The sequence below is a fragment of the Serinus canaria genome, chromosome 2 (assembly GCF_022539315.1).
Source record: "Serinus canaria isolate serCan28SL12 chromosome 2, serCan2020, whole genome shotgun sequence".
Taxonomy (NCBI): domain Eukaryota; kingdom Metazoa; phylum Chordata; class Aves; order Passeriformes; family Fringillidae; genus Serinus; species Serinus canaria.
This window is the reverse complement of record NC_066315.1, coordinates 56,148,099-56,167,277: the sequence shown is the minus strand read 5'-3', so window position 1 is coordinate 56,167,277 and position 19,179 is coordinate 56,148,099. Positions and strand designations below refer to the sequence as shown.

At 45.0% G+C, this 19,179-nt stretch overlaps 1 protein-coding gene across 19 annotated transcripts in view; it reads right to left on the bottom strand.

The window, feature by feature from the left end:
* The window catches only part of TNS3 (tensin 3), a 215,213-nt gene that overhangs the window by 179,071 nt on the left and 16,963 nt on the right, over positions 1 to 19,179 (bottom strand). For 5 of the 19 annotated variants that reach the window (XM_030236610.2, XM_050970793.1, XM_050970794.1 and 2 more), the window contains exon 2: positions 4,832 to 4,876. The exons of the other annotated variants lie outside the window; for them this stretch is intronic. The gene's annotated coding sequence lies outside the window, so the exon portion shown is untranslated. The remainder of the gene's footprint in view (positions 1 to 4,831; positions 4,877 to 19,179) is intronic. 19 annotated transcript variants of the gene reach the window in all.

Sequence of the window (19,179 nt, the reverse complement as noted above, 5' to 3'; positions counted from 1 at the left end):
TGTGTGCAGCACAGAAGTGGTATCATACAGATATATCTTTTCTGCCCACTGTCCTCCAGAAAAAAATCAGCATCCAGGACAGAAGTTCACAGAGGTAAGGAAGTTGACAGCTGCACACTGCATATATATGTGCATTCAGTAGCTGCTGTACTAAGGAAGAATTAACACTGAAAGTGCATTTATCAGGGAGGTCATCAGTCAGACCATTACATCTTCAAAAGCAGAAGACAACAAGCCTTCCAAGTATGCAGGAAGACCTCATTAAAGGTATTCAGGTGAGATGAAGAAACTGCAATCTCAGTTCAGTTTCCTCCTCTCCCCACACACATCCTTATTTACCTACTTCATTTTAACCCAGGCCATTAGCATGGCTCATAAGATCTACTGACAAAGACAGTATTATTGACTGAAGTCTACCTGGCTGTTATACTTTGAAAGGCTGGAGTTACTCTAAGCAAAGAACAGAATGCAGACCAGCATCTATGGCCAAAACATCTTCACTCAACACCTTCACTCTCCACACCAAAGCAGGTTCTTCAATTTATTCCTCTAGGTTAGAAGCAATGGCATTCCAAACACTCCTGTTTCAGTGTGTAAACAGCTCTAGTTAAACAAGCACTCCTATACCGATTACCATATGCACTAATGATAGTAACTCATATTGAAAACAACACCCAATGTGTATGCCTGGAATTATGTCCTTATCTATTTCCTCTTTTTATTTTTATTTTAGACTATTCTAAACAGTAATCTAAACCAACATATTTTATATAACTACTTAAAATAAAAACATTTTTTCCATTTCATTAAACCTGAGCACTCAACATTTTTTGCTTACAAAATTTTTTATTCAGTAATTTAGGAAGCAGGAGTGAACCTCATGTGGAAAACTAAAATTTCCATTGTGCACTTTTGGGTAAAGCCTAATTTCTTTCATAACATCTAGTTTCACTTTTTCCTGCTCTTTTACTGAAGCTTTGACAATTTTTTTCCATCAAGTTATAATAAACCATTTTCAGGAAAGAGAATCTAACTAGTATTACACTGACTTCTACAAAAAATTATATAGGATAAGTGCCACTCCAAAAATCAGAAATATTTATTCAATAGTCCTGCTCCAGGATGCAAATTCATTACTTTTGCTGGAGAGCAGACAACTTGTTGTTAGTCATTTATTTTGCATTTATCCTGGTCCTGTGTGGTCTTAAAAACACAAGCTGATGAAAAACACTCTGCTTGGAACTGTAGATTCTGTATACCTTCTGTTTTTTTTTTTTATTTTTGATATTACAAGGTTGGTGGTACCGACCACTGAACACAAGTGTTTCTTGTTAAAGCAGAATACTGGATCAAAGCCTCGAACATATTCCGTTATTGTTACTAACCACAGATAATATACAGAATCCACACCCACCACCTAAACTTTGGAAAGTTTGATATAGTGCAGGTACTAGGTAGATTTGTATTTTTACTAAAGAACCTGAATGACACACACCCCAAAAAAAAAAAAAAAAAAAAACCAAACAAACCAAAACCAGCAAGCACTAGTGTCAAAACTTCCTGGTTAAAACTGTCATTATATCACAACAAATGCTAAGGAGGAATCAGTGTTCACCTCATGGTAACAGACACATTGCTTATTGTGACAAACAGCAAAATAAGGCTCTTCTTCCAATCTGCACAGTGCTCCCAGCTCTAACCATCCTTAACACTCTGGTACCTGAATCAGTACTATGGAAAGCAGGCTGTTCAGGCTTTGGCAGACACGCTGAGCACAAAATGCCCTCACAATTTGCCATACAGAAGGGGAAAGCACTTTCCATATCAGGTTCAACCTTACCTCTATTTGAGAGAGCAAATGTAAGAAATATTTAGCAGCAAAGCGTATCATGCTATGTAAAAGAATGCATCAATAGCAAGCTAATAACCATAATTATACCTACTTCTGCTGAACCTCAGATTTTTATACATAAAAGAATTTTAATTAAGTTAACCTTAATCCCACCTTACAGGAGATGGGATAACACCCTTGCCTGCCTGTCCAAATGGTTTCTACCTTTTCAGTTGGCTATTCCCATTCAAATGTTTACATCTAGAAAGAGTACAAGAAAACAGACGTCTTGACAAATTTAATCAGTTCAGGTCACTGACGAGTGCAGGCTACAACCAACTGGGACCACTCTATGTTCTCATCCAGCCAAGAAAAGATTTGTTGCTACCGGCCTGAGGCTTGGAACTTTAATTCCTCTCCTCTACCATATGAATGAACCAGAATAATGTAAAATGGCATAAGTACAAGGATCACATTAAGCTACAAGACCTAAAGCTCTTGTGGAAATGGAAATCAAACACAAGAGACATTTATGGAGTTATTATACACTGCCTACTCTGTAGCTGATTAACTTGGACACTCACCCAAGGATAAACAGTTAAACTATTACATCAAGAAAATTACATAAAATGCAATTGTTGCTTAACTCAACTAACCTGCTCTTTTCTTTTGGCTCAAAAACCTACACACTTTAAATTTCTAAATAGCTATCCTGGTTATTTCTCTGGTATTAAAATCAGGATCTCTTATCACAGCAAGTAAAGAAAAACTCACCAAGACACATGCCTAACTTGATTTTCATGATCCTTTTCAAAGGCCCAAAGAATCCACTTCAAACACCAACTTCTTCCTTCTACCAACAACAAAGCTCCACAAACTTTTATTCTTAACAAATACTCTCCAATCTCATCAGTATCACTCCATCAGGGATCTTCAGTTTCAATTCACATCTGTAGCACCAAGAGTACTTTCATATTGGTACACTGGAAAAGTACTCTGCTTTTTTACTCTTTTCTCAGAAAAAAAGTTTCCTTTAAAGCCTTCATAATTTCTACTTTATCAAAGGTTAGATTCTTTTTCTTGCACTTTTAGAGGGTTTCATTATCAGAGCAGTAACTACTCCTTCTGCCCCACACGAAAAATAAAACAAAAAACAAAAAAAACCTGAAAGCACTTCTAGAATAGATTCTTCAAATAAAGTAATTTGCTAGATCACAGCAATTTACTCTCAGAATCTCTGCTGGTCAGAGTGACCCCGAGATGCATTAGAAAGTCTCTTTTCCCAGCCTGGCACTCAAAGAAGGAGTCAGACTCTTCTATTCTCGTTCTCAAGGTTGCTGATTGTTTCTTATCTATAAAATTCTTTCTCTGACCCGCTGAGGTCTGTCTGGCAGGTCGGGTTGAGGCACACTGACTGCCTCAGTGGTGGTGTTGTGTTTTTATACTAAAAACTACGTGTACATTATTGACAATTATTTCCCAATACAAATCACTTATGTTAGACAGTGAGCTTCTACTCTAAACCAATCTAAAAGTGCCACCATCACTCAAAACATGGAGGCTAGGAAGAAGAAGGAAAAGGGACAAGGCACGCCCAAATTCCTCTATCTTGGGACCCCGAGCCCCCAGTCTAAAAACCTAAAAAATCTGTTTTTTCACCCCGTGACAAACTAACTATTATTCCTTAAACTCACTCGACTTGTAATTCTTCATATAAAGGTGGTAATTTGCTCCATGGGTAAAGATCAAAGGCAGAGGAGTCTTGGGCTCTGGGCCAAGGTCTCTGAGCCCCCTGGGCAGGGGAACGAGTCCTCTAGGGCAGCTAGAGGAATTTCCTGGGTTCCAACAATTTCCAAAACAATAGTCCCATGATACACTTGCCGAAATCTGAAATTTCGTGGAAATTAATAACAAAAAACATGTGAGACCACTGAATGCTTATTTAAAAGGCTTAGTCAGTTTTGACATTATTTGGTAACATTTTCATTATTACAGAGTATATCATGTAGTGTATCAATATTGCTGTTGAAATCAACCACAAATTCTGAAGCATCTTTATTGCCTGGACATGTTTGTTTGCAGGTCTGTTGACAAGGCAGATCTGCAGGCTGGTATTTTTATAAATGTTGTGAAGGGAAAGCACAAATACTGTTTTGTCAAAACCTGAGGTGTGTCAGCGATCATCTATTAATGAAGAAGAGGCAATCTTTCCAGAAAAAGCTACCAAGTCTCAGTCCAGCCAAAAGTATTAGTAGGTCTTCATCACTCCACAGATTTCACCCAAAAAGCCAGATGGTTAGAGGTTTTGCTCTTTCAAAATATATTTATCTGGCAAAGTAGACTTCTTCAACAAGCAGCAAGCCATTTGACAAAACTAAGCAACTAAGAACAAGCAGTGATTCTGCAGTACTGCGAAAACACCCCCTGCAAGTGTACAGTTAGCTACTCAAGATTTGTATGTTGACCTTTTAGAAGTATGTGACTTTCTTTGTATAATGCAGTTTAGGGCAGGAAAATTTGTAAAATTTTTCAACTGTCACTGTATATCAACATAGGCCCTGTCCTGTCCTTTCTCTTACAGCAAAAGCAGAATTTCCAAACAGTAACTCACTTTCCTACAAACACATGTAAGCATATTGAGCCAACTACAGTCAGAATACACACTGTTCTGCCAAGCAAGAGCGTAGAGAAGAGAAAGGGGGAAAGAGAGACCTGCCTCTTCATAGTATTCTTTCAGCAAAGATTTATAATGTCTTAATGTTGCCAAACAAACCTGATACTAAGAGCCAAAGAGAGCCTAGTGACTATATGCTTGTTTTGTTTGTTAATTTTCACTACATATAAGATTGTAAGGCAGTAAAATTTTTTATAAGCTGCAGCCCTCAGCAGCAGGGAAACCACAAGGAATGCACAGATGTGATTACATTCTTCTAAGTTAAAAGCATTACTTCAGAAACATCAGCATATAAAATACGTTGAATCACTGATGAATGAACGTACCTCAGTTTGCCCACGAGCCAATTCTCCAGATGAATTGTTGTGAGCCTGTTTTAAATAAAGGGTTGCTTCAATTAGTGAAATATTACTAACTGACAAGGCAAATTCCAAAAATACTTCACTAGAATTAGAAACCTTTTTCCCCTGACTAAAACAATTTTTAAATAGCACTTAACCCCTACACAGCCACATAGGTATGCTCTAAGCATATCCATTTCTCCTCTGTAAAACAAGAAAGCAGTTAAGTGAGAAATAAAAATGTTTACCAAAGCATCTGATAAAGCTTCCTAATGTTATTAACAGAGATGAAGGCAACATTTTTTTTCACATCTGTGTCAGAACCCACTTGGACTGAATTTTTTTACAGGGGGCAGAAGGAAGGGTTACGGCACAGGAGGAAATGCATAAAGGAAAACAAAATGCCAGACAGCTGTTCAAACTAATGTTCAGTTCAGCTTAAGTTCATCCACAGCCTGTTATTATACTGACTGCAACTGTCACCTTCCCCTGCCTGCAATTAACTGTCCACCTTTTTGCTTTCCAGTTATTCTTTCACCACCTTGAACAACCTAACTCACCACAGTTCACCATGTGAACCCGAGACTCCAACCTGTCTCCAAGTCCTCCATACAGTCACAAGCGTCCTGTGTTTATATACGATAGCAGCTTGAACTCTGGAAATCAAAATTTACTACTGATAGAACAGGTAATAAGATATCAATACCAGCGCAGAAATTTGTAACAAAGAAATACCATTTTGCAAGCAAATAAAGGATGAAGTATTTTTTTTAGAATAAGTGACAAAATTCCTTAAAGTTAAGCTAAAACAAATTCTGCAATTTCATAACCTGAACTACTCTATTCTATTCATCCAACCATGACAAATTAATCTTTTCCATGCACATATACACAATCTATTAATTGTATAATTATTGTACCACAACATATAGATGCCCTTTTGGCTCTTACTGCTTACAGGTGCTTTGAGTACAAAGATGTGTTCAGACTAAATGATATGTCTTGTAATAGTAACCCTTTGCAGAAAATTTATCTTTCTATTATTCTGCCTCTTAAAGGATGGCTGTATTTAACTCTCTGTGACTGAATGTGCTTTGTGAAAAGGAGAGAACCACTTACAGACTTCTTGGTTTTTGTGAAGCATTCCCCAAACATCAGGCTGCCTGAACTGAAATTCCAGTGAGCTCAGTCTCAGGAAAGCAAGGTGATCCTACAAGGTCATCTAAGTGAAAATTTCTAGCAGAATCAGATGATCTGGAATTTAGACTCATAGTTGTCCAACTCATGCCATCATTTCCAAGCATTCCAGTTTGCATAAGCTTGTATAGCTTATAATCTACTGCAATGCTTACTTGTATCATGACCTATGCTAAGACTTCCTCTTCACCACTGACTGACCTATCTACATCTAGAAGTAAATACTTCCAAAGAGACAGCAACAAAAAATTATCCTCCAAGGTGTCCCAAAGGTCCTCCTATAGTAAGTGCCAATATCTAATACAGTCCTCAAAAAAAAAATCATTTTTACAGGTTTATGTTCTTTGACTCACTTAACTTGCTTAAGTCACCACTTCTTAAAGAGACATCAGTTAAGAAAGCAATTCAATTACTAGAAACCACTTACTGCTCTTCAAAAATGGTAGCAGATGGCAGAATTGCCAATTCTTTTAATTTTTTTTAATACTACTATATCACCCAAGGTCTCCCAAACACAAAAAAAAAAAAAAAAAAAAAAAAAAAAAAAAAAAAAAAAAAAAAAGCTTTATTCAGTTTACTCAAATTTAACCCCAAATACACAATCTCCTGTTAGCAGAGGCCCAGCTACCAGCAGGTGACAGTCACTGCGAGTTCAGAAGGTTTCAACTGCCCCTGGTTTCTCTTAAAAAGACCTCTATGAGGCGGGTGAGAAGAGTGCTTAATATTCTTTCCTTAGGACCCAATGCACCTAGATCGAGCCACAAACTACAAAAGCATCAAGGTAAATCATCTAACCAAAGCTGGACAGACTACATTTATCCATCCTAGATCACAGCCTTTATCAAACACATTTCTGCACAAAATTCTGTGAGACCTTAAAATAATCTAAGAATGATCCCAACCCAAAGCAAACTCCTAAAATCCTTAAATGTAGAAGAAGCACTGGGGGAAATTCCACTAAAAAAACCTACAAGCTTATGCCAGAACTCTGACTCATGTGCTGCTAGTTTCTACCTTAATAAGAAATAAATACCCTCAGAGAGATAAAAAGTTCCAAATGACACACGCGCACATGCAAAACTTTTGAAAATGTCTTTGGTCGGGGGAAGAGTTTAAGGGATTAAATCTCTCTGTAATCCAACAAGTGCTATCTTACCTGCAGGATAAGCACCCAGGCAGAATTCTGAGAAAATTCAATGCAAAGAAAATCCGAATTATTTTGGAAAATCTTGACTTAAAAAAAAGAAACTTAAGAGGAGGCAGGGCAATACAAGTTCAACAGAGAACAAGCTTAACAGTCTTTAAGATGTTTGGTTGAGAAGCAGAGCATAAATTTACAATCACCAGCCCCTTGTCCATGTATATGATCCCTTCTACCCACATTTATGAGGTCTGAAGTTGAAATAAACAAGAAAAACATATTCATGAGAGTGAACTATTGTGCATTGTCAATAAATAAAATCTTCCTTAACTCACTAAAGTTTCTACACAGTAACCAAATACTATAGAGGAGCCTCAGAGTGCTACTGATCCCTCATCCTGCAGAATACATGATGTTGTTCTGGACAATTGGTGTCAATTTCTTCAAGAGTTGTAGCTTAGGAGTTGTGCAGCCCTACTTCCCATCTACATTCTTCTTGCATTCTCTCTGTCTAGTCTGGAACTCCATGTCAGCAGACAGAAAAATGTCTTCCAGCAGGCAAGAATGAACAATCTCTCCCCAATTACAGAGTCATGTGTGGGCTATAAGCAATTTTCCAAACATAAAAGGAAGGCGGGAATTTGCTATCCCTATATTAGCAAGCTAAAACAAGCCAGCCTGCAGATGGCAAGGATCAAAGCATGTAAGTCACCTCAAAATTAATCCCCTTCAGGAATGTTCACCACCTCCCATTCACACATAGTATATCCCTCCTGTCCCTCCCAGAGCAAGAAGTTAAAGTCTTTGAAATTAGAATGATTACCCAGAATACTGTCATGGTTTGACACTGGCCAAACGCCAGGCACCCATGAAGGTCACCCACCCACCCTCCCCTGCTACAGCTGGGCAAAGGGTTCATGAGCTAAGGACCCGAAGAGGACACTCCGAGGGCAAAACAGTCTCAACTTAGAGGTACAAAGTAAATTCATTATTAACAAAATCAGAGGAGGATAATGAGAAGTAAAATAAGCCCTTAATACCACTTTTTTTCCCCCAATGCCTCCCTCCTTCCCACTGACAGTGCATGGAGACAGGGGGCAGAGTTTTGGTCAGTTCATCACCCCAGATCTTCTTCCACTGCTCAGGGAGAGAAGTCCTTCCCCTGTGAGACCGTGGGGTTCCTTCTCACAGGACACAGTTCTCCGTTAACTTCTCCAACATGGTTCCAATCTCATGAGCAGTAGTATTTCCAAAACCACAGCAACGTGAGTCCCTCCCACAGACAAACAGTCCTCCCAAAACTGCTGCAGCATGGGGGAGTTTTCCACCGGGTGCAGTCCTCCAAGGACAGGCTGCTCCACCCTAGAAGCAGGGACAGCCTCTCTCCACTGGGTTTCCCACTGGATCACAACTTCCTCCAAGCATCCACCTGTTCCAGCATGAACAACTACCCCATGAGCTGGGGATCTCTGCATCCCCCATGGATCCCCATGGACTGGAGGGGCACAGCTCCTTCACCATGGTCATCAGTCACCATAGCCTGCAAAGGAATCTTAGCTCTGGCACCTGGAGCACCTCCTCCCCCTCCTTCTTCACTGACCTTGGTGTCTCCATGTTCTTTCTCTCACATGTTCTTACCTCCTCCTCTCCTCTGGATAGAAAAACACCATGACCCCACTTTGTTTTGATTTTCTTCTCATTTATGTCACAGAGGCATTACCATAATGCCTAACTGGCCCAGCTTTGGCCAGGGGCATGTCCCTCTTCAGACCCATCAGAGATTGTATCTGCTGGACATGGTGGAAACTTCTAGCAGCTTCTCAGAGAAGCCACCTCTGTGACCCCCCGCTACCAAAACCCAGACCATGCACAACCAATATGGCTTTACTCACATTTCAGTCCAGCTCAGCCTAACCAAGTTTTTTGCATTAAGCAAAATAACTTATGGTTTCACAAAATCTCACACCTGGCAGGGGACCTAGTCTCACTTGAAAGCACACAGCTAAAGGCACTAACCAGGACAACTGGATCTTTAACATGAAGTGTTAATTTAACTAGGGGCTGCCTTCTTCACAAATAAGCACAAGCCATTAGAAAACAATTCTCAAAGATTCTTCTGATTATTTATCAGCTCCTTCTAGCAACACGTGATCTTGCACCACATGATCACTGACCATTTTGAATCTATAGCCTTAAACTAGACTGTGAATCAATGCTTCAGCCCTGACTTTCCTCAGAAGTACTGTTCTGTACTTGCAGATTCAAGACGTCACAGCTGAACACAGCAACTCTTTCCCAATTAGCCCCCAAATCCTCTTTCTTGGTAAGAGACATATCATCTCCTCCAGACCATAATGAAAGCTGGAGTGCCTCATTAAGTAGTCTCTAGCTTTCAGTAAAGGTCAGCTTGTTCATACCTTTATTACCCTAACATACAAAGAGAACAGCTATTCTTTTTTCAGGGCAGAATGAGCGTCTGCATTTCAAAATAAAATAGAGTAACAGCATGTATACACACAGGGAACAGTCAAAGTGTTTCAATGCCATAGTACTAAAAAGTTAAAACTGCAGGGTTTTTTAATTAGTTTTCTTCAAATTACCTTTGCACAGCAGAGAGAGCAGGTATTAAACAAAAGAATACTCCCCACAAAACCTAAAAGATTTTGACATGCTATTCTTGCATTTTCTGGGGAATGGAGTTTTAATTGGCTTCTGGCATAACTCCTCTAGAGGTTCATTTCCTAGATGGAACTATAAATCCTATGATGCATTTTATCAATGCTAACAATAAAACTATTGTGCTTCAGCAAAGCTACTCCTTGGAGAAAAGTCCAGTGCTCACCAAGGCTGGGGGTAGGGGAGGAGGGAGGGGGGAGAAAAATATCACAAATTAAGTCATTCCAGAAAGCAGAACAGAAGTCAAAGCACAATATCAGACTGAAAAGGCAGAATTTTTAAGCTTCAAAAGGCAAGATCTCTATGGAAGAATATTAAGAGTCAAGCCAGAACTAAAACTAATTCCTCCTCTCCCCCATCATTAAGTATCTTGAAACAACATATGTAATTTAATACAGACAGACAAATCTTAACATAAGATTTGAGCTTTCACTTTTAAATATACTTTTGGAAGGCAGGCAGGTAAAGGAGCAGCAGGGCAGCAACAAAATATTTTACATAACCACAGTATATAAGACAGAAAGAAAATAGACAAAAAGAATACTAGCATCCATAAAATACTACAGAATACAAAAAGCTCTCAAAATAACACAGAACAGCTGGTATCAACTGTAGCAAGGCCACTGCTGAATACCTGCTGAGAGGGAATACCGGCAAAGTTACAAAAAGCACAGAATTGTCAGTCATTTGTTTCCACAGTCATAAAGAAAGTACGTAAGACTTGTCCATATTTATGTGCTATAATTTACTTACGGATTGAAGATGCACTTCTAAAACATGCATATTGCTGATATTTGAAAGACAGTTTTATTCCAACAAAATATACTCAAGGAGCAAGAGCAGCTATAACAGAATAGCAGGTTTTTTTTTTTAAATGTTTATAACCTTACAGGTCAAAAAAAAAAAAAAAATCCAATACTGGGGCTAGACCAGAGCCCCAGTAGAGAACAGACAGAAATTTTAGGAAACAGGCTAATAACAATCTCAGTGGTTCAACTGAAATCTACTAATCCAAACATTTATTACTTAAAATCCAGTCTAGTACTTAAAAAAGCCCTGCATTTTCCTCCAGAGTTTGATCCTAAACACCCTAACCTATTGAATTTGCCACTGGAAATGCCAGGTTTCCCAGAACCTGCAGACATAGGTTGTACTTGACTTTTCATCTTCCAAATCAAATCCATCTCAACTGAAAATAAAAGAAGTCCTAAAGACTGAGTGTGGCTGATAATTGCAAAAATAATTGAATGACTGCAAAACAAGATTACATGCCTCAGGAATTACTTATTTCTAACTTAGCGGAATATTTTATGTTCTTAAAGGAAAAGTTTTAAGAGGTTTTTCAAGCACAAATTAAACTGATTACATACTAAAATCAACGGCAATTAATTAAACCATAGATCTAGGTTCGCTTTTCTTCACCACTACAACAGTCTACGTGTTTATTAGCTACAGTCAGGTAACAACACATTCATCAAAGCCAGAGGGAACAGTTTGTTACCAAAATCCAGGAAGCTAAAGTTTCTTCATGTATATATAATAATTTTAAAAACAGCAAATCACCTGTAACCTGGCAGACATACAATACCAGCAATTTGTTTAAAATTACACTTCAATTGCCAACATGACAGGAAAGTCCACCAGGTAAACAAAACCTAGCACATGTTTTCAGAAAATAAGATGTTCCCAGAAGTACACAATACCCACAAAGATATTCTTTATAGCTACTATTTCCAGGATGCAGACTGTAACAAGCCACTATCATCCATTCATCAAAAGCTTGCATGCACAAAAGCTGTATTTCCAAGACTAACTCATTTACAATTAGGGTAAAAGTTATACCAGGTTGTGGAACACAGATCAGGCCTCCTACTTCACTAGCTTCATGAGAGGCAGAAGACAAGGATGCTCACAATGTGGTACAGAATCTAACACTGCTAAAGCTAGGCATTCCAAACCATCTAGCGCTGGAAGAAACTTCTAATGGAGTAAACCACTAGCTTGTGGTTGGTATGAAACAGTCAGGAATGCCTGACCTGAGCACATCTCAGTCTCTCCTGTTAGAGAAATTGCTCTTCATAATAAAGTACTGAAGCAGGAAGGGGATAATCTGCATGTACAGCATACTGAGAGGCATACTGGAAGACCTCTAAACCAGCAGAGTGTCCTCTGATGTGGAAGGCTCACCTTCAAGCTCCTTCTCACCTTATCTTCCAGATTGCACATGAGCACCCCAAACACAGTGCTGTGGTATCCGTCTTTTCTTGGCTCCCTGAATAATGGATTATTTGCCACAATGGCCTAGTCTCAGATTCCAACACCAATTTCATCCCCCTTCTTCACAGTGGGCTGCCCTCAATTCCCCCTATGTTGCTAAACTACCATCTTATCTAACAGCAGCAAGCTATCCCTGCTAACCACTACAAATACAGCCACAGCCCTGAAACAGGAAAAAACCTCAGTATACCAAAGGATGGAGCTACTGACACTACTGCTGCCAGAGGACTGTAAAGGAGGACGTACCCACTTATGTGTCGCCCTGATTTTGTAAAACTTTGTAAAGCCTTCTGATGTTTATATTCTTTCAACAAACTTTCTCACACACAATTCTGTAAATAACCTATGTTTTGCATTCTTTCATGGAGGTGGAGAGAATTGATGGACCCTTGGTCTGTCCAGTGGCATTGGAGAGGTGGCACTGTCACCCTCCAATCCACTTTCACCTTTGGAAAACTATAAATGTTGGAGTCAGAAAATAAAGGTCCCCTTTTTTTTTGTTCCCCTCGAGAGCAGCAGTGTCTGTGTCATCATTTCGTGCCTTATCTCAACATCTGGTGAACCCCTTCATGTGAATTTGAGACCTCGAGTGTCGTGTGGCCTTGCTGGGTGAGGTTGAATCCTTTCCCCCCACCCCTTGTTTGCCTGGCGTTGCCTGCTGCTCTTGTGAGAGATGGCAGCCTCTGTGAGTTCCTCGGATGATTCTGTTCTTTCAGATCTCTGGAAAGTTCTCCTCGACCGGAGGGGAGTTTCTCTTTCCTGGAGTGAATTTGAGAGTCTGTTTCTGTGGGCCAGAGAGCAAGGGTTTTTTTCGGACCCTTTGGAGGCAATCTCTAGGGAGGCGTGGTCTCACGTGGGGGATCGCCTCATGGTTGCTCTCCTTGACGATTGTTCGGTGGATGTGAGGTCGCTGATGGTGCACTGGCAAAAGTTGAGTAACGTTTGGCGGGGGTCTCCTCGTTATAGCTCTCGGGGTTCCCTAGGGGCCCCTTCTGTCTCAGATGTGGAGGAGGGGGAGTCTGATTTTCTGTATGACGCAGGACCCTCCCCCCCACCCCGAGAGGGAGAGCTGGGGGGCAGCTCCGCCTCGGAGGGCGATGTCTTTTCCCCCGGGGTGGATTGGGCTCCTGGCCAGCTGGTCCCGAGCCCGGCGGGGGGTGCCCCGCGGGCATCTGGGGGCTCGGTGGAGCCGGGGGGCCGCCCTCGCCCCGCCCAGCCGGCGGGACGGGGGGGGACCCTCCCTCCCTGTGTGCCTTCCCGGCGCTTGGGGACGGCGGGCAGTCACGGGCCCTGCTACCGCCTCTGTTTGACTCTGATTCCGTGACGACTCTGTGTCCGCACTGTGGTGTCTCCACCAGGTACCCCCTGGCTGCGGTGGGGGGGACTTCGCCTCCCCCTGGGTCCAGCTTCTCGGAGGGGGAGGCGGTTTTTCTCCCGTCCCTGGGCAAGCACAGTCCGTGGCCGCAGCCCAGGGCGGGCTGTCCGTCGCTCCTCCAGGTGGCCCGGCCCCCGCGGCCGGGCAGCCCGCCCCGCCCCGCCCAGCGGAGGTGGTACCGGCTGCCGCCTCTCGTGGCACGGGTCCGGCGCTCATCAGGGCTTTGCCCGCCCCCCCTTGTGCCGGCCCGCTCTGACGTGACTCCATGGGCCGTGCCCCTCTCGGCACCCGGCCCCGCCCCCGTGTCGGGGCAGGGGGGCCCCACACCGGTTTCACGATCCGTGCTGGTGCCCGCGCCTGCCCCCCCCGCGGAGCCCTCTGCCGGGGCTGCGGCGCGGCAGGGCGCTGAGGTGTTTCGATTCAGCGCGTCTACCGACGCTGCCGGCAGGAAGCCAGTGACTCCTCGGGGCCAGGGTCACTCCTCGTTGGCTTTGTGGACGCTGCCTTCATGTCAGGTGACGGTGCGTCCGAAGGAACCTAACCGTTTCTGGCAGGAAGTTAAAGCTAAGACTGACGAGATGTGTGATCCTGCATCCCCACGGCAGCTGCGGGATCAAGGGGGAGTCTCATCTGGCTCTGCTGATGCTGCAGGAGATGCAGGGCCTGGCGCTGTCAGGCTGGCTCCCAGCCCAGCATCTGCTTTTGTCCCTGTGATGCCCACAGGACAGGTTGTGGCAGGTGCTGCAACTTCGTCAGAGGGTCTCCAGGCCTTCCCTGTGATCAGGGGTGTTGCTCACAACACCCATCAACCTATTTTGTTTAAGGTAGAGCAGGAACTTTGCGATGCGGTTGCTAAGCATGGTCTGGGGTCTGTGGAAGTTATGCACATTCTCCGGAGAATTACCGCGGACGTGCTGACACCTCACGACATCCGCAAGCTGGGCCATGCTCTTTTTAACCCTGTGCAATTTGTGGTTTTTGACGCCAAGTGGACTCGCCTGGCAGCTGAAGCGGTGCAGCAGAATGCTGCGCTGGGGGCGCAGGACCCCCGGCGTGCGGTTGTCGCTGACATGCTGTTGGGCACGGGGCATTTTAGTGATGTTCAGGGGCAGGTTGGCTATGATCCTCTTGTGCTTCAACAGGCCCACGAGCTGGGCGTGGCGGCACTGATTCAGGCTGTGGAGGTGGCTGCTCCGCAGGCGCCGTATGAGACCATTCGCCAAAGGGCTGATGAGCCGTTCATGGACTATGCAACGCGGCTGTCTGCAGCTCTGGAGAGGCAGGTGTCTGATGCTATGACAAGGGATCGCCTCCTTTCGAACATGTTAAAACTTAACAGCAATGAGGCTTGTAGGAGGGTCATAGCGGCTCTGCCTGCGACTGCTACTATCGCAGACATAGCAGAGGCCTGTTCGAATTTCAACCTTGTGAGGCCAAAGTTGGGTGCCGTGGCTACTGCTGTGCAGCCAGTCTGGGCGGCGCCGCAGAGCCAGTGGCCGCAGCAGGGGAATGCGCGGAATGGCAAGAAGCGGGGGAAGAAGGCGCAGAAGGCCAAATATCCCATGTTTTTATGTGGTCGGTGTGGACGGCCTGGTCACATGTCCAATGCTTGCAAGGCGACGGCTCATGTTAATGGCCAGGCTTTGCCGGGTTCGGGAAACTGGAAGCGGAGCGCCCCGGAGAGATGCGCTCCGACACAAGTCTCTCTCCAGACCCCGGAGCCGATGGAGGTCTGCTCTGCCGGCTTGCGGCCAGCACCCGCGGATCAGCAGGTGTGGATGTCTGCACCGCAGCAACTGTTGTCTTAGAATCTTGTCGGATACACAAGATTCCCCTGGATGCTTTTGGTCCCTTGGGTGGAGGCATGAGTGCTCTCCTGATGGGGAGGTCTAGCGCCACCATTCAGGGCATCATTGTGCACCTGGGGCTCATTGATGCAGACTTCACAGGGCAGATTTGTGCCATGGTTTCCACACCCACCCCCCCGTCACAATCCCAAAAGGGACGCGCATTGCTCAACTTGTGCCTTTTAAGTCCTCTGTTCGCAGGACGGCTGACCGGTCACGTGGTGTGGGCGGCTTTGGATCCACTGGGTCGCCTCAAGTTCACTGGACCACCGTCCTGTCCAAGGACCGTCCCGAGATGCTGTGCACCCTGTCCAACCCTGGTGCGACGCCGTCGGACATCCGCCTCCGCGGACTTCTTGACAGTGGGGCTGATGTCACGATTCTCTCCCTTGCTGCCTGGCCCCCGGAGTGGCCCCTGGATCCGGTGGAGACGCCTGTCACAGGACTGGGAGGGACGGCGCAATGTTTCGTGAGCCAGCGGCCCGTGCTGGTCGCAAACCCGGAGGGACAGACGGCCTGGGTTAGGCCTCATGTTACCTCTACCCCTGCTAACCTCTGGGGGAGGGATGTTCTGTCCGCCTGGGGGGTGCGCATCGGGACGGGTTTTTGATGGGGGCCACTGCGACGAAGGGCGCAGACTGTTCTACGCCTCCTATACGGTGGCTGGTAGACAAACCTGTTTGGGAGAACCAGTGGCCCCTCCCTCATGAAAAATTGGTCGCCCTTCGAAATCTGGTGCAGGAGCAGTTGGACCAGGGTCATCTGGAGCCTTCTACCAGTCCCTGGAACACTCCTGTCTTCTGCATCAAAAAGAAATCTGGGAAATGGAGGTTGTTGCAAGACCTCCGAAAGGTCAATGCCGTGATGGAAGGCATGGGAACATTGCAGGTGGGCATGCCATCGCCTACCATGCTTCCCGCGGACTGGCCGATCCTCATTGTGGATCTGAAGGATTGTTTCTTTACAATTCCTTTGCATCCCAATGACAGGCCGAAATTTGCCTTCACGGTGCCAGCAATTAACAACGCTGAGCCGGCACAGAGATATCAATGGAGGACGCTGCCCCAGGGCATGCGCAATTCCCCAGCCATATGCCAATGGTATGTGGCCCAGGCCTTGTCTGGAGTTCGCAAGCAGTTTCCTGATGCACGTCTGTATCATTATATGGACGACATTTTGGTGGCTGCGTCCACCCAGGATGAGCTGCTGAGGATTCAGCCTCGGTTGCTGGATGCTTTGCATGCTCATGGGCTGCAAGTGGCTCCAGAAAAGGTTCAACAACAACCACCTTGGAAGTATTTGGGGGTCAAAATTCTGGAACAGACAATTTGTCACCAAGAGGTGCAATTTGTGCATTCTGTGAAGACACTGAATGATGCTCAGAAATTGGTAGGTGTCATCACTTGGTTGCGTCCATATTTGGGACTGACCGATGCACAGCTGTCTCCGCTGTATGATTTGTTGAAAGGAGACAATGATCTAAAGTCACCTCGCACATTGACCCCTGAGGCGCAAAAGGCGCTGGAGGTGGTTCAGCAAGCTGTTTCGGCTTGCCAAGTTCATCGCATTGATCCCTCCGTTGATGTCACTGTGTTCATCACCACTCCAGATTCGCATCCCACAGGTATCATTGGCCAGTGGAGTGACAAATGGTCCGATTCCTTGCACATCTTGGAATGGGTTTTCCTGCCCCATCAGCCGCAGAAGACGGCAACTGCATTGTTTGAGCTAATCGCTCGCTTGATAATCAAATGCCGGCAACGGTGTTTGCAATTGATGGGTGCGGATCCCGCAAAGATTGTACTCCCGGTGCAACGGGAGGATTTTGACTGGAGCTTTGCAAACAGTGTGTCCCTGCAGAGTGCTCTGGAAAACTTTTCAGGGCAGATCACTTATCATCTGCCCAGCCATAAGCTGTTGCATGTGGCGAAATTCACACGAATGTCTTTGCGGCCCAAAAATAGTCAGGAACCCGTGCAAGGACCCACCGTCTTCACTGACGGTTCCGGGAGGACCGGAAAGGCCATTGTTACCTGGAAGGATGGATCTGAGTGGCAGGTTTTGGAAGGTCATGAGGATGGATCAGCCCAATTGGTTGAACTGAGGGCTGCTGTCATGGCATTTGAGAAATTTTCCCAGGAGCCTTTCAACTTGGTCACGGATTCCGCCTATGTGGCCGACATCGCGCAGCGATTGGGTCATTCGGTTTTGAAGGAGGTCAGTAATCCTGCCTTGTTTCATTTGCTGAAGACCTTGTGGCGTGCCATTCAGGCTCGGGTTCATCCCTTCTATGTTCTGCATGTGAGGAGTCACACCTCTTTGCCAGGCTTTATAGTGGAAGGTAACGCGAGGGCTGACAAGTTGGCTAACCCAGCGTGGGTGGCACCTCAGCCTGATACACTCGCGCAGGCCAAGGCATCACATGGGTTTTTCCACCAAAACGCACATACCCTGCAGAAGCAGTTTCAGCTGACGCCAACTGAGGCTCGTGACATTGTTGAGTCGTGTGACGACTGCCACGCGCTTGCTCCGCCTTTGCCGGCAGGGGTAAACCCCAGAGGCCTTAGGGCCTTGGAGCTTTGGCAGACCGATGTCACCCAGATTGCCGAGTTTGGCCGGCTCAAGTATGTGCATGTCACGGTGGACACGTTCTCCTCTGCGATGTGGGCTTCTGCTCACACTGGAGAAAAGGCCCGTGATGTCATTGCCCACTGGAGGCAGGCCTTTGCCGTTCTGGGCATACCTTCTGCTGTGAAGACCGACAATGGTCCTGCTTACGCATCACAGAAGGTGCGGCAGTTCCTGCAGTTGTGGGGTGTCTCACACAAGTTTGGTATCCCTCATTCTCCAACCGGTCAAGCTATTGTAGAACGCGCTCATGGTACTCTGAAGCGGGTTCTTCAAAAACAAAAACGGGGAATGCAGGGTGAAACCCCGCACAGTCGGTTGGCAAAAGCTTTGTACACAATCAATCATCTCACTGTGCCGCAGAACTCAAATAATCCTGTCATTTTGAACCATCATCTCTCGTTGCAGGCTGCGGATGAGGCACTTCAGCCTCGAGCGAAGGTTCAGGTGCGGAATTTAGTCACCAAACAGTGGGAAGGTCCCTATGACCTTATCGCTTCGGGGCGCGGGTATGCTTGTGTATCCACAGATACTGGGGTACGCTGGGTACCTTCGAAGTGTGTTCGCCCTGACCTGCGACCGCAGAGACAGAATCCGGCCGACGGGCAACATGGAGACCGTGACCAACCTGAAAGGCATCAAGCGGGTGACTCATCGAGTGATGACTCGGATGCAGACGACGCGAGTGATCGCTCTGATGACTCCTCCGCAAATGGACACTGAACATTGTTCACGTTTGTTTTTCACATTGTTCATTTTCTTTTTCGTTTTTTCTTTTTTAGACAGAAAAGGGTGAGATGTCGCCCTGATTTTGTAAAACTTTGTAAAGCCTTCTGATGTTTATATTCTTTCAACAAACTTTCTCACACACAATTCTGTAAATAACCTATGTTTTGCATTCTTTCATGGAGGTGGAGAGAATTGATGGACCCTTGGTCTGTCCAGTGGCATTGGAGAGGTGGCTCTGTCACCCTGCAATCCACTGTCACCTTTGGAAAACTATAAATGTTGGAGTCAGAAAATAAAGGTCCCCTTTTTTTTTGTTCCCCTCGAGAGCAGCAGTGTCTGTGTCATCATTTCGTGCCTTATCTCAACACTTATGCAAGGACAAGAAGCAACAGCAGCATCCTGACACTGACCAGCAGCACGAAAGAAGGTGCAGAATGCAGAACACAAATCTCTGGGCCATCCT